This window comes from Epinephelus lanceolatus, chromosome 17, assembly GCF_041903045.1.
Source record: "Epinephelus lanceolatus isolate andai-2023 chromosome 17, ASM4190304v1, whole genome shotgun sequence".
Lineage (NCBI taxonomy): Eukaryota > Metazoa > Chordata > Actinopteri > Perciformes > Serranidae > Epinephelus > Epinephelus lanceolatus.
This window is the reverse complement of record NC_135750.1, coordinates 36,489,102-36,501,752: the sequence shown is the minus strand read 5'-3', so window position 1 is coordinate 36,501,752 and position 12,651 is coordinate 36,489,102.

Sequence of the window (12,651 nt, the reverse complement as noted above, 5' to 3'; positions counted from 1 at the left end):
AAGAACAAACTATTTTTCTCTTTTACTGAACATAAATAACATAAGTAACAGTTAGCAAACATCTTGTAAATTACACCGTTTACAACTATCTTCAAAAACTATGTTTTTGGTGATATCTAGTGGTGAAAATAAAAGCATAATGGATTAGGTAGAAATTTAATGTAGCATTTTTAGTCATGTTAAATTAGTGAAATAAGAAAATAATAAATATTCAGTTTTTCTGACATCAGAATAAGCCCTTTATATCTACCCTCCACATAGGCCACCATTCAATGTAAAATTCAGTTTCACCACTTTATGTTGCTAAAATCAACACACTGGCCCTTCAATTTAACATATATTTATATAATTATATAATATAAATGCTGGGAAAGTTACATGATAATCAGTAGACCACAAAGCTTGTCGATACTCTACAAGTCAGAAGTGTAGGGTATCTAGTACAAGCTTAAATAACATAATTTATGCTATATATATACATTTGTGTGTAAATAAATCCCTGAAATAGAATTTTAATCCTTTACGTTGTTCACAGATAATATTATATTCGCACATTCAGAGGTTATAGGTGGATTTGTCAACTCCAACAGCTTAGATGTCAACTCCGTCAGGTCACTTGACGTAGTTGACATCGGACAAGGGAATGTATTTTCCCGCCAAAACATGTGTTGTACACTGCAGCAAGCTGAGTTTTCCTTGGTTGCTAGCCGCCTCAATAACCTGACTAACATGCCTAAATTCGATTCATTACTGTTTAAAAAAAAGATCATTATAACGCAGAGAAGGTGTTGACATGTTCCAGCTGTGATCGTAGGAATATCAACATTGTTCTTCTAAAATATTAAAAAATGCAAAACTTTCCAGAGCATATTGGGTAGTGCTGCATTCAGCACAGTCAGGAAGATGAAAAGGGGTCCTCAAGGATTTTGCTAACCATGCTATTGCCTGATTTAGTAAGAATTATAAAAAAAATCTGACGGAGTTGACAGAAGCTGAGGACACAACTTTGTTGGCAGATTTTTAAGAAAAATATTGTCTGATGTTCACTTTATGTGTTGTATAAATATAGAACCATTCTTTTTTGTTCAATATATATATATATATATATATATATTTCCACAATGGTATATTTTTAAAGTTTTTTTTGTGTGGGCCAATATTGTGACCTCTTGCTGAGGACAAGTACAATAACATGGACCTCTTAACTGCAGACCAGACATTTGAACAAATTTGCCAAAAAACAGTTAAAAGTGGGTGATAAAAATGACATTGGTATACGCAGTTCCTTCAGATTTAACTATTGTAAGTATGTAAATCATGATGAATTTATTGATTTTTCATTTAAATTAGACTTTTTTTGTGTGGGACATGTTTTGTCCCATCTCTCAAGAATCAGTAACCTATGACATGTTGTGGTTGATTTTAAAATATATCTTTTATGGATAAGTTAGATACAGTCAATCTTTTGTTGAGTTTGTACTTTATTTCCACATTTAATCGTGACCTGTATAATGAAAGAATCAGTAGCTGTTCTGCTTGATATTATATTTTTTATAGTATTTTTTTTCTGTTCTAGCATTTCTTTTTGAATATATTATGCAGAGTGTAACAGGTTTGTCTAATTCTTTCACTGTAACACCCTTAATAAAGTGAAAAATCAATGTGTCTGTGTTTTACATCTTTGTTTATATGGTTTTAAGTTTGGCTTCATAGCAAATAATCAGAAACAGAGTTAATTCCACTGGCAGTGTATGTTGACACCTAAGTAATTTGACTGATAGCAAATTGCTTTGAAAATACTTTCACACAGCAACACGAAAAAATGTACAGGAAGATATGAATATACACAGATATTATCTGCATATTTTATTGTATGCTGATGATATTGTTCTACTGCCTGAATCTGAGGATGATTTACAAAACATGTTAAATTTGTCAAAGACCTTGTGTTACAGATGGAGATTATCAATAAAACAAAGTAAAACACAGACAGCTCATTTCAGGAAAAAATGTATTCCAAAATATAGGAACAATCTGACTTTTGGGATTGTAACACTGGAAAATCCACCTGAATGTAAATATTTGCGATTTACTCTATATGAATTTATGACTTATGAAGACAGCTAAAATCTTGGCAGGTTCAGCTGGGAGGGCATTGGGGTCTGTTGTCAAATTTGAAATAAAATAAAAAAAAGATTTGGTTACTCCCACCTTTATGATGCAGGTAACTCTACAGAGAATCATAAGTTTGCTCCTACTTTAGCTGTGCAGGGTGATATGGGTTGGTTTTCTGGACCACAAAGGCAAAATGTGAATCGACAAAATTGTGGAATCATTTGCTTAAAGCTACAGTAGGCAACATTGTTTTGATATAATTGAGTAAAAAATTTTATAATATCCTCTAAGCATAATGTAAATAAGTGGTCTGAAACAAACAATAGGTTTCTGCACCTCACCATGGCTCCGTGTTCAGCCTCTAAAGAATCAGTATCGTGCCAATGTGCATCAACCAATCAAAGGTCAGCTCAGACCACTACGTTCCTATTGGCTGTTCTACTATATATGCGCGTTCCCGTGCCGCCAGCAGAAGGGGAGAGCAAGTGGCAATGACAAGCAGTGCACCAGGTAAAATAGCTATTCAGCACAGCAACTGCCTACACGGCTAAACAGCCCAAAAAAAGGAAGACAGAACTTGGTTCCCCAGAGCCCCAGAGGGAGGGGAAGGGTGAGGTGGGGCTGGGCCTGGCCAGAGGGCGCGAGGGTCGGCTCAGCTCTCCGCGGAGAGGGAGAGCTGAGCCTCAGGGGTATCTGCGTGGGAGCGGAGCCAAGGGCTCTCCGCGGAGAGGGAGAGCTGAGCCTCGGGGGTATATTTGTGGGGTCGCGAGGGAGGGATGGGGCGGGCTGCCGCGCGGTGAGGGAGAGCCGAGGCTCCCAGAGAAGGAGAAATAGAACCAAGTAGGATAAAATACTCGCATGCTAGTCTGGTAGGAGGGGCTCAGGGCAGAGACGAACGAAACCTAACTCAGATGAGACTCAAAAATCAACCGTTTTCAGGCTTTCTACCTACTGCAGCTTTAATATGTCAGAAAACAGAGTCAATAAGAAGGTTTTCTTTGGTGTAAATCACATAATTCTCCATTGGCTACAGAGCTTCATGCTGTATTTGATGAAGCTGAATTACACTATATGTATAATAAAATTCAACATGCAGCATGAACACAGAAGAAAGTTATTTACTAGATTTGAAGACAAATGGTTAAAAGGTATCCTTTTAAACCAAAGTTAAGAGCATACTGTAGATATAAATCTTGCACAGTTATGGCACTGAACCTTATGTATTTGCAAATTTATCATGGAGCCAAATGTTTTTTTGAAGATTCTTTTGGGCTTTTTGCCTTTAAAGGATAGGACAGTATCATGTAAAAGGGGAAGAGAGAGTGGGGATGACACACAACAAAGGGCTGCTGCAGCAAGGATGGAGCCTTTGTACATGGGGCGCCTGGTCTATCCACTAAGCCACTAACGCCCCGGTGTCAAATGTCTTAAGTTGCACAGTTAAGAACAGGAATCGTTCCTCTGGTGCTTGAAGTTGTCAGATTTAAAAACATCCAATAGGACACCAGGTTGTGTGAATTGTGCAAATTAGAAGTTGAGACTAAACCACAGTTTCATCTGTATTGTCCTTTTTATAATGAGTTAAGAATATCTATATTAAATGAAAATCCTGAAATGTTTGGGTGGATTGACAATGGCAGAATGGAATGGTTGTTTACTTTTAATGGTTACAAACTGGGTACCCTTTTTTCTAAAGCTTGGGAAAAACATCAAGATGGTTTATTTGTTCAGCTTTATTTGTAATTTATGTTGCTACTTTGGTCTCTTCCAAAATAAATGTGTCTAGTAAGCCTGTTTAGATTGGGCATATTATTTATGTATGACACAATGATTAAAAAAAATCAATCATACACATAACACTAACAAAAGAACGCAAGAGAAAAACAAAGCTAAACAAAGATCAGCAAATACGCACAGCTATTACCTACAAGTCAGTAGGTGTGGGTGTTCCACCAGGTTCAGTGCTGAGCCCCTTTTATAATTATGTCAGTGTAGATGTAAAACTCTATGCTGATGACACTGTTGTTTACACACATGAACAAAGAACAGCGCTAGCTGCATTGAAGCTGCAACTGTTATAAAATTATGACACAGCGGCTTCATCAGTTGGCCTGAAGTTGGAATGTTGGTGAAATAATGGAGGTATTTTTTTCTATACAAAACTATTAGAGCTTCATCTGGAAAAAATGATTCATTGTTACTGATTATACATACATTTTTATTCAAATTTATGTCACATGCTTCAAGCCAGAATCATTAAATGCTTTACAAAAAAATACAAAATTTATACATAGTAGAAAAAAAGAAAAACACAAATTCTAATCTGAAACCTGTTGTAAATGAAATAAACAGATACATTAGAAATTAGTGTTGTGTCATGTTACAAGTTGGGTTTGGGTCTGGAGACGCTGTCATCAAACTGTCACTGTTAAAGAAAACATAAAAAGCCTGGATACAGTGACATTAATATATAATCTCTATAAATAATAATTAAATATGCAGGACATTATTTTCTATCAAGAGAAACCCTGACCAGAAGCTGAACCTCCTGAACTGTGTTTTAATTAAACTTTTGTGCCTTTTATCAGTTCTGTGTCTTGTCTTTACTAGCTGAGGAGCAAAAGCAGAACACCAGTAACACCTTCACTTCTTTATCAGTGTTTGCACCAGAATCATTTGGCTTTGTTCACGTGTGCTGACAACATTCACAGACCATTTCGCAACACGTCAGTGTAGTTATGTTCCTAAGTCAGAGGAAAACAAATGTGAACCTTGAAACATGACTTTATGTCACAATCATGTGACACATAAGCAGTGTGAGTGAAGCACAGACAGCTACAATGATAAAAATGAAAGCTAAATACATAATTGTCAGGAGATCAGAGGGTCAGTGGGATTAACAAATTGAACTATTTTACACTGAGCACCTGTTGAGATGCACAGACGGCTATGATGGGTCTGGCAGCAGCGTCTTTATCAACTGTAACCTCATTATGAGACCTGAGGTGAACCAACACATAGGCTCTAGTTCTGCTTCGAAAACAGATAGAAATTTTTTTTTTTTGAGAGGGTGAGAAAACAAGATGACTTGTTTGTCTCTGTGGTTTGTGTTCTATTGCTTTGATTATGATAGCAGATGTTTTTGTTGTGATGTTGTGGTGAAGAAGTCAGTGCTTAAAATCCTTTCATTTTGATTTTAACACTTTTAGGGCAGAAACCTAAAACTTCTCTGAAATTGAAATTTTTTTGAAAGAAAAAATTAAAGATGTACACTGTTAAAGATGAAAAATTTCAGAAACACTCCTTTAGAATTATTTTATAATTATTTTTTTTCATTTGTCAAACAATTTCATGTAAGAAATTAATAAGACAAACAAAAAGTTGTAGAACAAAAACAAAAAAGTAGTTAAAACATCAATCATGATATATAATGTATTATAATTTACAATGATGATATAATACTGTGTGTTATTGTAGTATCAACACTGTTATTAAGTTTTGGTTTTAGTGGTTTACTTATAATTTATATAGACAGACATGTTTACTTTTGTTCTTTTATAGTACTGGTATATATTTTCTTAAAATGTCTTTATTCTTAAAAATAAGCAGAAGATGGTTGTTTATGTTGTTTTGTATCGTCTTTTGGGTGGCATGGTGGTGTAGTGGTTGGCACTGTCTCACTGCCTCACAGCATAGGGTTCCTGGTTCGAACCCAGAGGGGGTTGCAGGTTAGGTTAATTGGTGAGTCTAAATTGACCGTAGGTGTGAATGTGAGAGTGAATGGTTGTCTGTCTCTATTTGCCAGCCCTGCTATAGTCTGGCAACCTGTCCATGGTGTAACCCCGCCTACCGCCCAGTGTCAGCTGGGATAGGCTCACTAGGATAACCGGTTACGGAAAATGGATGGATGGATAACTTATTTTTTGCCTTGTTTTTATAATCTTTACTTTTTGCATTTTTATTTTCTGTGTATAATAATAATTATAATAATAATAATGATAATAATGATAATACCCACTCAAAAATCCAACCGTTGTATTTAGCATGCTGTCATTTCATAACCATTGGTTAGTTATTAATCCATGTGAACACTGTACTGACAAAACACAGAGTGTCAGCTCTGTTAGAATTAGTATAATGAAGTGGGATCAGAATAGACTGTAATGAGTTCAGCAGATCTCCTTTTATTTCAGCCTCTCAGCTCCTAGTTGAGGATTTGAGGTGTTTCGCTCTCAGATGAATAACACAGGTCAAAGCTGAGACAGTGGGTACTGAGCACTGAAATGAAACTGAAGTTCCTGGAATGATTCTTTAACCAGAGTGGATGGTTGTAACTGTCATGGTGTTGTGACTGTGAGAAAGGCTGCAGAGCAGAAACCCACACAGCCCATCTGCTGCAGGAGAGGAAGTGTTCATTCTTTGTCAACAGTTTTTTTTATGAGTTATAATAACCACTGAGAAGAGATTCACATGCTGCTGTACACAGTCATCAACTCCTCTGCCTCTCTGTAGCTGTTTGTCTTTTCTCTTGTTGTCTAGAAGCCCTTTTTTTTACACTGAGTCCTCTGCCCACACAGCTCAACTGAGCCCAGAGAGCAACAATGACCAATGACCACCCATCTGGAGGTCACATCTGTGGAGTTTATCAAATTTGTCTGTTAAACTAGGAGGACCGTGGTTATGCAAACAGATTCCTGTTACGGTTTGGCAACTCAAAGTGCTTTTTAATCAAATCCAAGAGCTAAACTCAGGAAATGATCAGGAGCTTTAGCATGTTACTGTTTTTTTTTTAACACAGGAAATGACACCTCCTTAAATATTTTATCAAGTTACTCTGCAATAAACAAACAATAAACACATAAATTCAAACAATATTTTGAAGGTGAAATATATTTATCTTTCCTTTTTAAAAATGCCACATCAAATTATGTGCAATGAATGATTTACAGTTTGTCTTATCTAGAAAATAAAGGTCAGAAAAAGTATGAAGTTAAATGTTTTTGTTTATTAAAACTGGGCACTAAGTCAAATAATTAGATAAATAGACAATTATGAAAAAGTACTACTGTTATTAATAATACAAATGAGAAAACTGAGGTTTATATTTAAAACATTTCTTTTAAAACAAACAACAGATTTTGTAAAATGTGATTAACAGTCCATAACATGGAAATTTAAACAAAACAAAACAAAGTACAATCACAGATTCAGAATCAGAATCAAATTTATTGTCATTATACAAGTTGTACAATGAAATTAGAGGCAATGCCTTGAAGTGTGCATGAAAATACAGATAAGAAACAGAAAAAAACAAACAGAACAAAACCAGACAAGCTGCATTCATGCCATCCACACATAAAATTGCACAGTTGAATAAACCAGAGTAACCAGTGTAATAATAAATAAATAATATAATAAATAGCAGAGTCCAGCAGCAAAGGGTTGGTGCATGTTCATGTTCAACAGGGTTATGGCTTTGAGGAAGAAGCTGTTTTTTAGTTTATTTGTCCTTGATTTTATGCATCTGTATCGCCTCCCTGAGGGCAGGAGGTCAAACACTTGGTGACTGGGGTGTGTAGTGTCCATGGCTATAGTTCTCGCCCTGTTCAGGCACCGCATGTTGTAAATGTCAGGGAGGGGAGAGGGTGGTCGATGATTTTCTGTACAACCCTCAGCAGCCTATTCCTATCTGCCTCTGTGCAGTTGCCATACCACACTGAGATGCATTGTGTTAGCTGGCTCTCAGTGCAACATCTGTAGAAGGTCTCTAGCAGCTTCCCATCCTCCTGAGCACCCTCAGGAAGTGTAGTCGCTGCTGGGCCTTCTTGACAACAGCCGAGGTGTTTACAGACCAGGAGAGATCAGCAGAGATGAGGGTGCCCAGATATTTGAAGCAGTGGGTCCTCTCCACACAGTCCCCGTTGATGTAAAGGGGGGTGCAACATTGTAAAAAAACTAACTAAAGCTGATAGCGTAAAGAAAAAAAGAAATGTTCAGTATTATGTATAAAATTCACATTATATGATAAAAAAGTAAAAGTTGCTGTTCTTATAAAGCATGTTATCTTCTGATCATGGCACATATGTAGAGTTTTAATGAAGTTATGCTGATATCATGGTTTTCTTAATATCTTTATCATCCACATTTGTTATCTCCAGATAATGAGATCATGAAGATGTTATCATCAAAATGTATTAAAAGATGATGTTGCTGTTATCTATCTTTTTATTTTATATAAACAATTCCCAGTTGCTCTATTAATTTCATATAAACAAAATCACTGAGTGTATTTTTCTAGCAAGTGTTGTGTGTGTATCAGCAACACTATAAACAATTCCCAGGTGCTCTATTTATGTTCACAAATGATATTGTTTTGGTTATATTTTTCATGACAATTTTAACTTTGATACAGAACTACATTGGTATGTTTAGATGTATCAAATTTGAATTAAAATGGCAATATATTAAACTAAAGAACTGTCTTTAACCCTCAGTGGAAATTGACTTAATATATATATAATTAAAATAAAATAATATATATAATAAATTATATAATTTAATCCAATAATATTTACCACCATAAACTTTCCAAAATATATTTACTTCTTTATATTTAAAATTCTGTTAAGCATTATGTACTATTTATATCTATATTGAAAGTACAAATATATTTATGTGAAATTATATTGTGTATCATCCTATATCATAAATAGAAATATATAAATAAGTACGAATTCTATTTAATGTATTGTCAAATTAAGTACCTGTTTGCCTTCATGTATAAAAGTATCTTCCACTGAAAGACACTTGTACAATAATATAAAATACGATTGTCACTGGGTGAATCTTATTAGTTTAATAATCATCCTAAACAACAAATATAATGTTACATTGTCTTTGAAATACATATACTGACCCGTATTAAATTATGTTTATTATTATATTTTATGTTGTGTCATATTAATCAGAGAAGGTGCAGAATTGCTTTAGAGGATCAAAATACTGTATTAATAACATTTCCAATTTTATACTTTTTTATGAATAAGTTGTGCAATTACATTTAAGCATCTTTTCAAGATTTATGAACCTTGTTTATGTAACATTAGATGCATGGCTGCAGGAATTCTCCACTAATAATAAAGAAAACTAGCATCTAAAGTCTGAAGCAGCAAATAAAATAACAACACATTTGCAACTTGTTTAATCAAACAACTGAATGAAAATTGTATATTCTTACCTGTTACGTACAGTTTAGTTCCAGAGCCAAAGATCGTGTTTCTTTGCCTGCAGTGAAAGAGAGTAACACAAAAAGGAGTCTGAATTATTAACTAATATCTTATTTCAGCTCTATGATCTGTTTCTCTAATGTTCATATTAACATGACTGTTTTCTTTTCTTCTTTCTTTTCATTTTTAGACACACTAGCAGAGTGTTTCTGCATGGGATTAGTTTTGTGCCAACAGAATCATACAAAACTTCTTGAATATTAAAAAAAACTAAGAATTAGAGAGAATGTAACCAAGGAAAAAAAACTATCTCAAAAGTAAAACCTGCAACTTGCAAACAAATTATTTGTGTGTAAAGTCTTAGTCGTTTTTGATAATATGTCCTTTTGTTTGCAATTGCCTCTGCTTGTTCTTTCTGATCAGAGATTTGTCCTCTCTGTCAGCTTTGCAGTCACGCCCCCAGCTCCCTCCATTGCGTTGCCTGACTTTTCGTTTGCACGTCTTTGTCTTCACAAACTCACTAAAGTCACAGGTTTATAGTTAATTGGTGTCAATAATACTAGTCAGGTACTGGTCCAAAAAAATAACAGTTTCTTGACTCACCTTTCCCTTCCCTCACCTTTTCTCCCCAACACCCTCTGCAGTTTGTTGGGAGTGCATTCAATTTTGACATTCATTTAGGAATATTACAGTAAATAATATTGAACGAAAAATGAATGTGGCTGCTATTGATCTGATAATACACAATACTTCAAATAGGCATTGGTGAATTTGGACAATTTAGAGACTGTGAATATAATGTCTACTCTGCAGAGGCTAACACATAAGATGCAAAATTAGCACTGTTAAACTGGTTAATCTTTATAGTTTTATGTTCTTCATTATTGCATTGAAGAAAAAGAACTCAGTATTGATTAGATATTAAACATTAGATAATTATGTACATCTGTCCTTTCCTAGTTCTGAGAAAGACAATTAAAAGAAAATTAAAAGATATAAGCTGCTGCTGCTGCCAATACATCACAATGTCACAACACTTTAATGTAACTTGCAAGCAATCTTCTGAGGGCACAATCTAATGATGCACTACACCCATATACTGTAAATGTAGCATGAATATGGTGTTTTAGCTAGTGTCCCACTGGCTAAATCCATAGCTGAGTTAGCTATAGCAGGATTAAAAACAGCTGGATAACCACACAATTCTGAGTTATAACAATATCATTGCAAATATTAATAGAGCAACTGGAAATTGTTCGTAGCGTTCCCGATAGGTTCAACCAAGCTATGAAGCTGCAGTTGTTATTAAGAACTGCATTACAGTTTGATTTGTTTAAGGGACTTAGTTGTAATTTTCTATTACAATATTTATTATTACAACATTTTTTCTGGCATTTTCACATCAGGCAGGCCAACCAAAAAGACGTGGTTGCAGTACAGAGAGGCCCCACTGTCTGTGGAGGAAACATGTTTCAGGACTCCAAACAGCCAGGGTTAACACCGATAGACTATGTATTGAACATATTTTTCTGAGATTATAAAAATATTATTAAGATAATCTTTTCCTCAATTAGTTTGTAATGAGGGCCAGTGATGAAAGTGAGCCAAAATGAGGGGCCGGAGCGTATCATTAATCGCGCTAACAGATACAGAAATAACAACAACATACTGAATATATATTGTATTTTGTAGATGCAGAACAACATCTGTGTTTTGTATTGTATCAAGACCCATAGGACCAAGGTATTTTTACATTCAAGTGGCAATACCAAGTTTACCATCAGTCCAGGTGAGCCATATCACAGATATTTAGAAAAGTGCATTTATCTAACAAACAACATCCACTTAACTGCACACAACTGTGCCAACACAACTTGACAGTCCCTTGTCCTCTATTGACTCTATTGAATGTTAAGATAAATTCCAATGTCAAAAAGGAAAGGGTGTTCTTAGACACATCAAACTGTTCTTCTGCTCCACCTACTGGCTGAAAACAGAAACACTGCTAACTTTTGACTGAATACACTGATGACTGAAAATAACAAGGGCTTTTCACTTTAGTGCTTTTTCCTTCCTCCTAGAAGTAAAAGAGACTGCCCCTAAGTCCACACATGGACCACGACTGCACTCACATTTGTTCTTTGAAATTGCACCAGACACCTCAACAATCAGTCCAGGTGAGCCATGTCACAGATATTTAGCATTTCACAGACAACATCCTCTTAAAGTGCACTAACAAAACCAAAACCAAAGTGTTTGTAAGGTATGGTATTATAACAACATACCAGCCCCTTAGTTGTTCTCTCTTGATGTGATACAGGTTAATTCCAGTGTTAAACTGTCCATCTGCTGTGCTCCAACTATTCTGCTAAAAGCAGAAACACTGGTAAAGAGATTTGATGGGGACGTTTTTCCTATTGTTTTTTCCCTGATTTTTTTTCTCATTTTCTTTCTTCTTAAATAGCAAAAAATAATAAAATTGACGGCCCCCAAATAAGTCCACACACACTGACTACTACATACATTTGCTCATGTTGAAATTGCATCAGATCAATAATCAGTCCAAGCCATACCACATCAATAGCTACAATAAATGCATAATATGACATTATTAAGTTAATATCAAAGCGCGTAAACTGCATCATACTGTTCAAAAATCAATCCTTATTGCTTACTTGACTAACATACCTGTTACCTTGCAGCTAATATTCGCCAACTTATGAGAGAGATGACCTTCTTTAGACTTAGCAAGAGCAGTGATGTCAGCTGTATATGTTGTGTAAGGAATACATAAGCAGTGGTGCAGATACTGGGCAGTGACGGATATGCAATTGTGAGCTTTCTAAATGGCATTCATGTGAGAGAATGACGACTCACAGGTGTATGTTGAGCCAAACATTCATTCATCTTCTAACCGCTTCATCCTCTTGAGGGTCGCGGGGGGGCTGGAGCATATCCCAGCTGACATTGGGCGAGAGGCAGGGTACACCCTGGACAGGTCGCCAGACTATCACAGGGCTGACACATAGAGACAGACAACCATTCATGCTCACATTCACACCTACGGACAATTTAGAGTTATCAATTAACCTAGTCCCCAGTGTGCATGTCTTTGGACTGTGGGAGGAAGCCGGAGTGCCCGGAGAGAACCCACGCTGACACGGGGAGAACATGCAAACTCCGCACAGAAGGGCTTCCACACCCGGGATCGAACCGGCAACCCTCTTGCTGTGAGGTGACAGTGCCAACCACCACACCACCGTGCCGCCTGAGCCAAACATACTTGGGAGAAAAAGCCCAAGACCCCATG